This window comes from Pan troglodytes, chromosome 9, assembly GCF_028858775.2.
Source record: "Pan troglodytes isolate AG18354 chromosome 9, NHGRI_mPanTro3-v2.0_pri, whole genome shotgun sequence".
NCBI classification, from domain to species: domain Eukaryota; kingdom Metazoa; phylum Chordata; class Mammalia; order Primates; family Hominidae; genus Pan; species Pan troglodytes.
The window spans coordinates 100566071-100576947 of record NC_072407.2 but is presented as its reverse complement, the minus strand read 5'-3'; the positions used below and the strand labels follow the sequence as shown (position 1 = coordinate 100576947).

Here is a 10877-nt window from a genome sequence, read left to right as displayed (position 1 = left end):
TAGATAATAAATATTCTGAATGAAGCATGTATTTACGTAGTCAAGAAACAGTAAAATCACTGTGGCTAGAACAGAATAATAGAGGGAAAAACTGAAGGCAACTCTTCCTTTTAATAATCGCTAGGACTAATTTGGATAAACAAAAATGGAAGCAAGAGACTAATTGAGGAAGCTTCAAAATTAAGACTTAAGGGTGATCAATTTACTGGGTAAATGGTGGTACTATTTATTCAGATAAAGCACACTAGTAGAAAAAGGAGAAATACAATGTCTTAGCCTGAGCAATTGGATGAATGGTGTTGCAGCTTAATGAGATAGGAATCCCTAGTGTAGGAGGTATAATTGACAAAACAGGGAAGCAATTGTATACCTTTGGGATCTTTTAAGTTAGATACACTGATCAGAAATCCAAGTGGAGATGTCAAGTAGTCAGCTGAATACAGTATAAGGTTCTGAAAGGTAGGTAGGAGGTCAGAGCTGGAGAATAAAATTTACCACTCACCATTATATCACTAGTATTTAAAGTAGAGGAAGTAGGTAATGAGCTTACCTAGGGAGTGAATGTTTCTAAATAAGAATGTGACCCAGTCCTAAGGCTTTCCACTGCTTCAGGTTGAGGAAATGGGAAAAAACAAAGCAAGCAAAGATGATTGAGAAGGTGCTACCACTGAAGTAAAAAGAAAATTCGAGAATGTGTTATATCTGAAGCCAAGTGAATAAAAGGAAAGTTTATAAAAAGAAGTGAGGAGCTGGGTTAGAGATGAAATAAGACACAGATTGGTGACTGAAAAAAAGATACATGTGCTGTATTTTAAATGAATAAAGTTGCTTTCTATTATCCCCTTGTCCAAGGTTATAGCCTTATAAGAAACAATTATCATATAATGATCTTGCTACTATAAAACTAATTTCCTATTTCAGCACTGATGTGAATATATTTAGTTGACTGAAAGGGATGGAGGAAATACAGGCATAATTTTTTTGTAATGGGTTGAGTCTAGAGAGGCTACCTCTCATAAGAAATAATAAAGCCTGAAATGAAAGTTCACAGAAGATTCCAAGCATCCATAACTCAGACACACGGGGATTAGAAATTGTGCTACATATGGGTAATATAAACCACGATAAATGTACAGCTTTGGTTATATTCGACAATTTGTGTTAGATGATGTCAATTTAAAAACGTATTGAAATTAGTCTTAGTATTTTTCCTCTTAGGAAAAGTACATCTATATAGGAACAACAAATTTAATAATTTATCTGTAATTAAAGCTCTAATATAACAAATTTTACAATAAGAAGAAAATACGGTTTGTGAATTCACACAGTTTAAGTGCAGAGGCTTATTAAAGGAATCTGGGACTTCAGCACTAGGTTGTGGCTCCACTGTCTGAAGAAATTAAGTCTTCAATATCATGTATCAGGTAAATGCTAAAATATCTTTTGAACCATGTTGACAAAAATTGAGCTGTAGTCAGCATAGGGTGACAACACAGGCAATTTTCTACCTTTCCTGCTGAAAAATAAGCATGCAAATTATTTAGTTTGATGCTTCCTTGTTAAAAAAGAAGTTGAATCAATAGTGGAATTCATAAATTGTAACAATTATTTACTGGACCTTTGTTATGTTTCAGATATTTTGCTATATTTATGATTGAAATTGAGTTTGAAGTAGTATATAATACAGGAATGCTTTCTGATCATTTGCAATTCATAAAGGAATGACCTACAGACAAGATTAGCATACTTAAGGAATTAATTATTATTACATTTGCTTCTCTTCATTGAGTCCATCCTAAAAGCCAGCCACTGGTAATTCTTACACGTATTACCTCATTGAATCATCATAACAATCCTGCAAGATAATCACCCTCATTTATAAATGTGAAACTAAGGCTCTGTGACTTTAATGAGGTCATTTCACTAAGACATTAAAGTGTTTCAATAAGGTGGAAGTAATGATTTTGTCAAAGCTGCTGAGAGTTCAAGTAAGAGTAAAACATATAAATGATTAAATTTGGAAAAATGGTATTCACTGATAAAGCTGAAAAGATGGTGTTGGTAGAGTCAATCATTGGTGAACTTTCTAAGAATGGTACATTTAGAGTCAGGATAGTAGTTAGTCATGTACTTAAATAGAATGGCTTCAGGAGGGAATAAATACCTAATTGGAGATAATTAACAACAGAATAGGACACAGAGAATTAAAAGCAATAAGTATAAACAACTTTCCTGGCAATTGCCTATAAGATGGAATAGATAATCTATCAATTGTCTAAATAATAGTGCAAGGGAGTGAGGAAGGAAAACAGAGTCTGGAGGCAGGGAACATAAGGCCAATTCACACTTCAGCTGTAACAGGAAATATCCTCTCCATAGGGTACAGGCCATGTAAACGACTTTGTAACTTTACTTCTTCCTCTCCATTTACATAGGGCATACCTCAAGTAACCAATGAATCCTAGCAGGTATTTAAACTCCCAAAAATTCTGTAACAGGGACTTTGAACTCCCATGCTCGGGCCCACTCCCACACTGTGGAATGTAGTTTCATTTTTACTAAATCTCTTCATTCCTTCCTCGATTTGTTTGTGCGTTTTGTCCAATTCTTTGTTCAAGATGCCAAGAACATAGACACCCTTCACTGTTAACATATTTTGGCGAGCTAGCCAGGAGGAAGAGATAAGCCCAAAGTTTGGGATTTATTCTTCTCCTTTCTCCTTTTCCTTTCTGCTCCAAACAGGCGAATCTCTTTCTCTCTCTTTTCCTTTCCAACCTGGGACCCTTGGTGGGCAGCACCTAAACATGGAAGCAACTGCAGGTTTCTGGCCATGGTCAGTGAAACTAAGGGGTTTCCACAGGCATAAGCCCAACCACCACTGCCCAATTTGCTTAAGGAATTTGGGTCTTTTTCATTTTTTTACTCTTCTGTTTTTTGTTTTTTTTTTTTTCCGTCTTTCAATGGCTGTTTCCTAGTAGCTCCTTGGAAACTGAGGACAATTGGCTGAGGTCACTTCCCAGTGTTGCCTGAAGGCCTAGGAACAAATGGGAGTAATCGCCCTACCCAGAAGGGGAAAGGACTTTTTAAAAATCTTTTCCACACCTGGTCCCTGATTCCTACGTGTGGTGCAGTTTGGAGCAAACTACCTGTTTCAGGTGACTCAAACTTTCTTTTCTTATGCTAAATTCTTCACTTCCCCTATTCAACTGGCTAAGGGCAAAGGAAAACCACCAAGCCTCCAGTTCCTGTCATTAAAGTTTATGGAATGGGATAAGTTATGGAATGGGATTTGATAAGCGTGGCCTTATCAAATTATAAGGATGCTAAAAGTCGAGTTTTACACCCAGGAAACAGCTCACAGTAGGCTCTGGAGGGAATGCATGCAAAGTGGCACCGGTGCCCGCCTAAGGCCAAGAGACATCTGGAACTCTTAAGATTGAACCCCACAGGAGGACACTCGGAGGGGATCATCTGGAACTCAAACTTTCCAAAGAAGATGCTCTCTGCAGAGGTGAGGTACAGTAATGAGCCCTCCTTAGAATTTTCTGTCGCAGTTGCAATGCTGCTTGGCCCCAAAATTGTTTAGAATCTGAAGTTTACTGTCTAATGGGAAAGTGGGATGGCATTGCATGTATCCAGGCTTTTGTGCTGCTGTTCTAACCTTCTTTGGTATTCTTTGGCCCCAGTGCTCCTGGGAGTCTGGGGAGGTTTAGCCTTTAAACATCTAACTGTCACAGAGACTGCTTTACCTGAAATTTTGGTTCACAGCCTTCCTTAAATTATCCATTGAGGCAAAGTAAAACCGGCAAGCTTGTATTGCTATCTCATGGCTAACGTTCCAAGCTATTGGATCTTTGTATATATGTGTGTATACACGTCTAGATGTGTTTACTTGTATGTACACTTATTGTTATATGTTGTGTCTACCAATTTGGCTTCTAAATAAGAGAGCATTCATAAATTAAGTAAATAAGCAATTTTTGAGTTCACGTGACCTAAGTATAACTTTACTAAACAAGCTAGCTTTCACATTATTGGTGGAATAAAAATAGAAAGGCCTTCAGAATTGTCAGCATACACTTTTTTCTGAATTTTATGTTTGTCTTTGCTAGATATTTTAAAATGTCAGTGTTAATTTAAGCTGGGAGATGCTTGGGGTGAGCCTGCCTCCCATTTTACTCACAGTCTCACTGAGATAAATCCATGTATGACTGCTTCCTTTAAAAAGACCAATCAGAAACTCAAAATAATGCAACCATTTGTCTCTCACGTATGATCTGAAAGCCCCCAATCCCCCTCCTCGCCTTTCCAGACCAAACTAATTTGTAATGTTTTACGTATGTGGATTGATGTCTCATGTCTCCCTTGTTAAAAGTAAAAATTAAGTACGGTGAATGGGATAAATGTTTTAGATAAACGTTTTGGGTCAATTAAAATCTTAAAGTTATTTTTGATACTCATTTAATATCTGAGTCATTTCCAATTAAGAAAGGGTTGTGGTAGGGGAAATATGTTTCTAAAATTGTGGGATTGTACTTATGTATAAATGCCCATATCTGACAGTTCAGGATTTCTTGCTTTTTAGGGTTTCACTAAAGTTTTAGGTTACTAAGGATAAAAATTTTAGTTAACATGTAATTCTGTATATAAAATGCACCGAAAGTGTTATTAGTGGAAAAAAGAATAATTTTGTCTAATTCAGAAGTTATCTAAAAGTTAGCTCAAATTACAGATTTGAAAAGATTATTTATGAAACTAGTAAGGAATCATTAAGTAGGGGAGAAAGATGTGGAAAGAGTTTAAATAATAAAATATTATTTAAATCCTGATAGAGAATTAGAGACATTTGACTAATAAATATTTTCATAGTTAAAGCTCTTAGTCTTAAAGTAAAATAAGAAGTATTGTAAAGAAAGGCATTGACAGTTCTGCAATTTTTTTTTTTTTTTGATAGTTAAGCATGAAGCTGAATTTAGTGTGGAGCCAAATTTCACATACATGCTTGCATTGCTTCACACTATGTTTACTCTTTTGCATGGATAGTGCTAGAGTACTAATTGGTCATGTTCCCAAAGTGAATTTCTTGATTACACAGGATGTATGATGATATTAGTAAACTTAAGACTATTAAATTGTATATCAGGAATAAAATATTCAATATGTGGGGTTTTGGAGGCCATAGATAACACTGTACTCTCCAGGATAAATTGCGTAGGAAAATTGAGGGCCAGTTTTCTATTTGTTTTTGCTTCTATTTTTAATTCATTTGCTGTTTATTATCCTCTGGCTTTGCTTGTGTATCCATATATATAAAACCATGATCCTTTTTAGTTTCTAGTGGAAGGCTTTTATTTCGTTCTGTGAATAGTTATTTTGTTTCATATGCATTTCTAGCAAGTCATCATCCATTCCATTTATCTGGAATTCCTAAGCTACCTTTGTCAGGCTGCAGGAATTAATGGAGCACACCAGCTTTTTATCCTTAAACTAACTTTTTGGATTTTAGGCTTCCTGATACTTTAAGTGTGTTTAGTATACTGTTACAAATAGAATTTAAGTCATATCTCTCCTTCTGCCTAGCTTCTACGAAATTTGTAAACTATCTATGTGTATTCTTAATTCATGGCAATGTATTTGTTTGCATATTGTCAAGCAGGGTCTCCAGGGCCGCTCAGGGAGAGAGAACCCACAAACCTAGCATGCTGGCAAAAGGGTAAGAATTTCTTACCAGTCAGTCTCTGGCCTCTTTCTCTCTGTGCAAACTGGTTAACCTCCTCTGCAAAGTTTTAAATTAATGGTTTAATAATAATAAGAGGTTACATCAAATATTTTATCAGAAAAGCATAAAGTGTAATGCCTCTTAGTTCATGTGGCTTTAGCAATCTTTGGGAAATAAAGATGGTTTTCAAGATTATTGGTAAAATACAAATGTCTTCAAAATGTAAACGTGGTCTAAATTATGTTCAAATATTAGGTTTGCTAAATGCTTTAAGGTCATAAACTGCTTTTTTGGCTTTTAAAATTCGTTTTACTTGTCTGCTTTCCAGCTAGGTAAGACTTGGGGACATGTGGAGTTGGCCACGCCCCTAGCTATGTTGGAAACAGTCAAGCCTTATCAGAACATTACTTACTAGGCCTTCCATTAAAATTCGCCATTATAACATGCAATTAAGACTACTAAAAACAGTTTTACATGCAAAGTGTGTAAGAACAGTAGAACGTGGTTTCTTTTTAAGGTTATAAAAGGTTTTTGCTTCTTTAAAATTTGAGTCATCATTTTGGCAAAATAAATAATTTATGGTAATCTAGAATTCCAAAATCAAACTTCAGTTTCAAAATTGTCTTTCATAAAGCCTGGCTTTCTGGATGAGGGCCCCTGAAAACATCCAGAAGAAAAGTAAACAGGATTATTTTATGTGTTTAGGTACATGGAGTTGCCAAAATGATGTTCAATCTTCTTTAGGTTATATTTTTGTGAATAATACTAATACATATTCCTAAATTTTATGGGATTTCTAAAATTCTAATGTCCAAGAATATGCTATAAATTATAATTATGGTTACTATGTTAAGTTATTGTAAACCACAAAAATAACCAAATTTCCTTGTCAGTGCTATGCACCTAATTTGGAAAAACAACTGATATCCAAGACGATATAAGCCAAATGTTAATTAAGCATGGATTCACGAGAAACGGATGGCCACTTTGTCCTTCCTGAGTCCTTAAAGCTTTTATTATTAAAAGTTCTGCATTCCATGACTCATTATGGAAAAGATATAATGATCCAAATTGAATACTTTGGTGTAGTGACTTACAACTTACAAAAATAGTTTATAACCAATGCTTGATCCCATATTCCTGGAAAAACAAAGCTTCAGGTACACTTGGTCACCCGGTGTGACATTTAAACATTTTGTAAAGGGATTTCATTCAATTGTTATTTTCAATGCATGTTTTCTGCTTGTCTAAAAGCTTTCCCATGGAAGAGGGCTGATGTTATAAAAGCAGATTATTATGCTATAGTGTATTTTCGCCAGGTAAAAAAGCTTCTTATGGCTTGGATCTTCTGAGAATATTGGAGAAAGACTATCCTTGCCATCCACACTATAACAAAACTTCAGGACCTTGGGCTTTCGGTTCGTGGTCTTGCAACTGAGAAGGGTCCCTCCACACTTTTGGAACTGTGCACCCATTGGTACCCTTGAGGTAAAGCTAACCAGGGAAATTTCTCCCAAAGAGAAGACAGCATCCTTATTGTGAACAGTTTTTCCCAAGTTCACAGATTAAGACTTCTACTGTCATGAAACTCTTATCTTTGAATGTTTTTTCTTGCTTGTGCCTCTGTGAACAATAGAAGTGGAAAAGGTGTCGGTTTTGTGCACTTACGGGGGGTACTTTTATTTGTGAAGGAGTTTGCAGCCTGCCTTATACATGGATAAACGTATACTTTGATAGATAAAGGATAAAGGCCCAGTGTAGGTAAGACACTTTAATGGTACATGTGTTGCCTCATAATCAGTCAAAAACAAAACACTGGTTCACTCCTCTTAACCCACGTCATGGGTTAAAGGGAACATTGCCAGGAGGCCTTCCTTCACCCTTCTTCTAAAAGGGCCTCATTTGTTAGGTCCTTTTCCCATGATTTAAAATAAAAGAAGCAATGATTAGAAATGTACCCCTCATGACAGGTTCTATAGCAAATTCTACTGTAGAGGCTACAGTCACACAACAGACTTTAAATTCTCTTGTGAAAGCTATGCTAAATATTAGAATTAGCTAAACAGAAAAGTTACCTGTGCAGCTGCTGGCACTTGTAGCCTATAAGGAAATACATCAAGTAAAGATTATAGAAACTAGTGGTAGGGGATTGATGAAGAAATTGCTTAGTCAAGTGAGTAAACTCTTTAGTTCATTCTTCGATTTGTTTAATTTTAGGAGGTTTGGTTTATGGGACCTTGGGTAAGGAGCACACACCAAACGCTTGGTATCATCCTCCCAACAGTCATAGTAATAGTCTCCCTGGTGTGCTGTATTCTCTCAAAGGTTTTAAATGTTTGCATGCAGCCATCTCTAGAATGTCATATGGTCTCTCTTCAACTGGAATAACAAGTGCTGAAAGAAATGTGCAACTATGAGGACACTGTAACCTATGAATGACATGCTGAGACCAGAAACCCAAAATGATGGTAACTGAGAGTGGGGCTAAGGCCATAAGTTTTAGTCACACTCTCATCTAAGTGAAAACCTGACCAAAAAAGGGGATTTTTTTTTAAACAAAATTATGAGAGGCCATTGTTTTGGACTGAGCTCATGCACTAGGCCCCAACAAACCAAACCAAACCAAAATGGAGTTGCTCATGCTAAGACTTTAAGGAAACACATGGATTCCAGAACAGACCAGGGTTTGTTTTTCTTCTGTAAATCTCTATAACAAACTTCTCTGGCATCATAGGTATCCACTTCCTGAAGTTCCCATAACATCTTTTAACCAAATTCATTTCCTCTCACCTAGAGACCATCGAGCTTCAGATGATCACTCAACAAAGGCTCCAGCAAGTTCCAGGTGAAGACACCACCCCTGGCCATCAAGGAGCTACCCTGCCTCCACTAGACACAGCAGGGTAAGAGTTCCATGATCCCCAGTAGGTAGGGACTAAAACCCCAAGCCAGTATGAAGCAGTTACAGAAAAAAGACCATCGGCCCCTCTGTCTCTCATAAAGATTTATGGGGATCACATCTCTCAGGGGGGAAATGAGGCAGGAAAATGAGGTCTGGAGGCAGGGAACATAAGGCTGATTCACACTTTGGCTATGACAGGAGATATCCTCTCCATAGGGCATAGGCCAAGTAAATGACTTTGTTAACTTTACCTCATCCTCTCCATTTGCATAGAGTGTACCTCAAGTAACCAATGGAATCCTCTAGGGAGTATTTAAACTCCCCAACATTCTATAATGGAGCCTTTGAGTCCCTATGCTCAGGCCCGTTCCCACACTGTGACTGTGGAGTGTACTTTCCTTTCGAATAAATCCCTTAATTCCTTTCTTGCTTTTTTTTTTTTTAGATGGAGTTTTGCTCTTGTTGCTCCAGCTGGAGTGCAATGGCGCCATCTTGGCTCACTGCAACTTCTGCCTCTCAGGTTCAAGTGATTCTCTTGCCTGAGCCTCCCAAGTAGCTGGGATTACAGGCATGCACCACTACGCCTGGATACTTTTTGTATTTTTAGTAGAGACATGTATTTTTGTATTTTAGTTTCACCATGTTGATCAGGCTGGATGGTCTTGAACTCCTGACCTTGGGTGATCCACCTGCCTCAGCCTCCCAAAGTGTTGGGATTACAGGCGTGAGCCACGATGCCCGGCCTTTCCTTGCTTTGTTTGTGCCTTTTGCACAATTCTTTCTTCAAGATGCCAAGAACTGGACACCCTCTACTGTTAACAGGAGTGTTTTACAAAACTAAAGAATTATTTTGTGTTTACGCTAAATTTAATGTGTGTGATAGAAACGAAAAACAGAGATTTAAAAGGAAAGGGTATAATGGCAAGAATGAAATCCTTGAGTAACCAGATGCAATGGGATATAAGGAACAATTTCAAGTGTGAACTTAGGAAGCAGAAAAGTTTTATCTTTGAAAAAAAGAGGAAAAATCAACTATATAGAGATCTATCAGGATGGAGATAGCTTTTTTATGAACAATCGGGTTGCTTTTGTTTTCTTAGAGAAGAAGTCAGTTAATTGACTAAGAGTTAAATACTGAGCAGGGGTAGAGGTTTTTAAAAAATATTACACCTTTATCAGAGTGAGAAAGTAAACCTACCAGGATAATAGTTATAGTTTAGAAAGCCTACTTAAAAGCTATGGCTTTAAAATTTCAGTCACCATCGTTGTGTGTTTTTTACAAAAGCATTCATCAAGGTTGGTGTAGGCCTTGTTGCTGTATTCTACAGTTTACACTGAAATTTTGGTTTAGGCTGGGTGAGGTGGCTCATGTCTGTAATCCCAGCACTTTGGGAGGCCGAGGTGGGTGGATCACAAGGTCATGAGTTCGAGACAAGCCTGGCCAACATGGTGAAACCCCATCTCTAGTAAAATTACAAAAATTAGCTGGGCGTGGTGGCAGGCACCTGTAATCCCAGCTACTCGGGAGGCTGAGGCAGGAGAATCACTTCGAACCGGAGGGCGGGGGGTGCAGTGAGCTGAGATTGTGCCACTGCACTCCAGCCTGGGTGAAAGAGTGAAAATCCATCTCAAAAAAAAAAAAAAAAATAGTTTAAATAGAGTTATTTCTATAAGTAAAAATGGCCACTGAAGTAAGAATACTTTCAATTAATTAAATGGCTATAGTAATAGACTACAAAATCAAGCAGTTTAAAGACAGAAGAGAGGATATAGGTAATGGTAGATAATGACTGAAAGTTGCCAGAAGTTTGAAAAAAAATTGACATGGGAGAAAGATTAAAAGATAGCTTGAAAGTTAAGTGGTGTTATTAACAGAGTGAGATACTTAAATTATGAATTTCAGAGGTGGTATACCTATATTTTGTTGTCATTAAATAGCAAATCACCAAATGAAGAATAAGAGGCTGAGGTTAAGAGAGGAAAAGGTCTTTAGAAATGAGGAAGTAAAAAGAACACAGACACCAGGTGTTTGCTATATCGTCTCCATCGATATTGAAGTCATAATGAATGACTTCAACCTAATTGGACATTTTAAGTGAGAAGAGAGGAATACAGTATGTAAGTGGGTAATGAAAAGGGGGAGGAGACACAGAGAGCAAGCAGCACATCTTTGGGTTATGTGGCACATAATGTGGAGGAGAAAAACAGAAGTATCACCTTCAGAAGCTGGGACCCAGTGTCTTCACTTGGCAGCCT

General features: G+C 37.2%; 1 long non-coding RNA gene across 1 annotated transcript; it reads left to right on the top strand.

The window, feature by feature from the left end:
- Positions 1-2982: 2982 nt before the first annotated feature.
- On the top strand, positions 2983-8622 carry LOC134807372 (uncharacterized). The gene is made up of 2 exons (XR_010147653.1): positions 2983-3511; positions 8514-8622. It is a non-coding gene; the product is annotated as an uncharacterized LOC134807372 (long non-coding RNA).
- The last annotated feature ends 2255 nt before the right edge of the window (positions 8623-10877 follow it).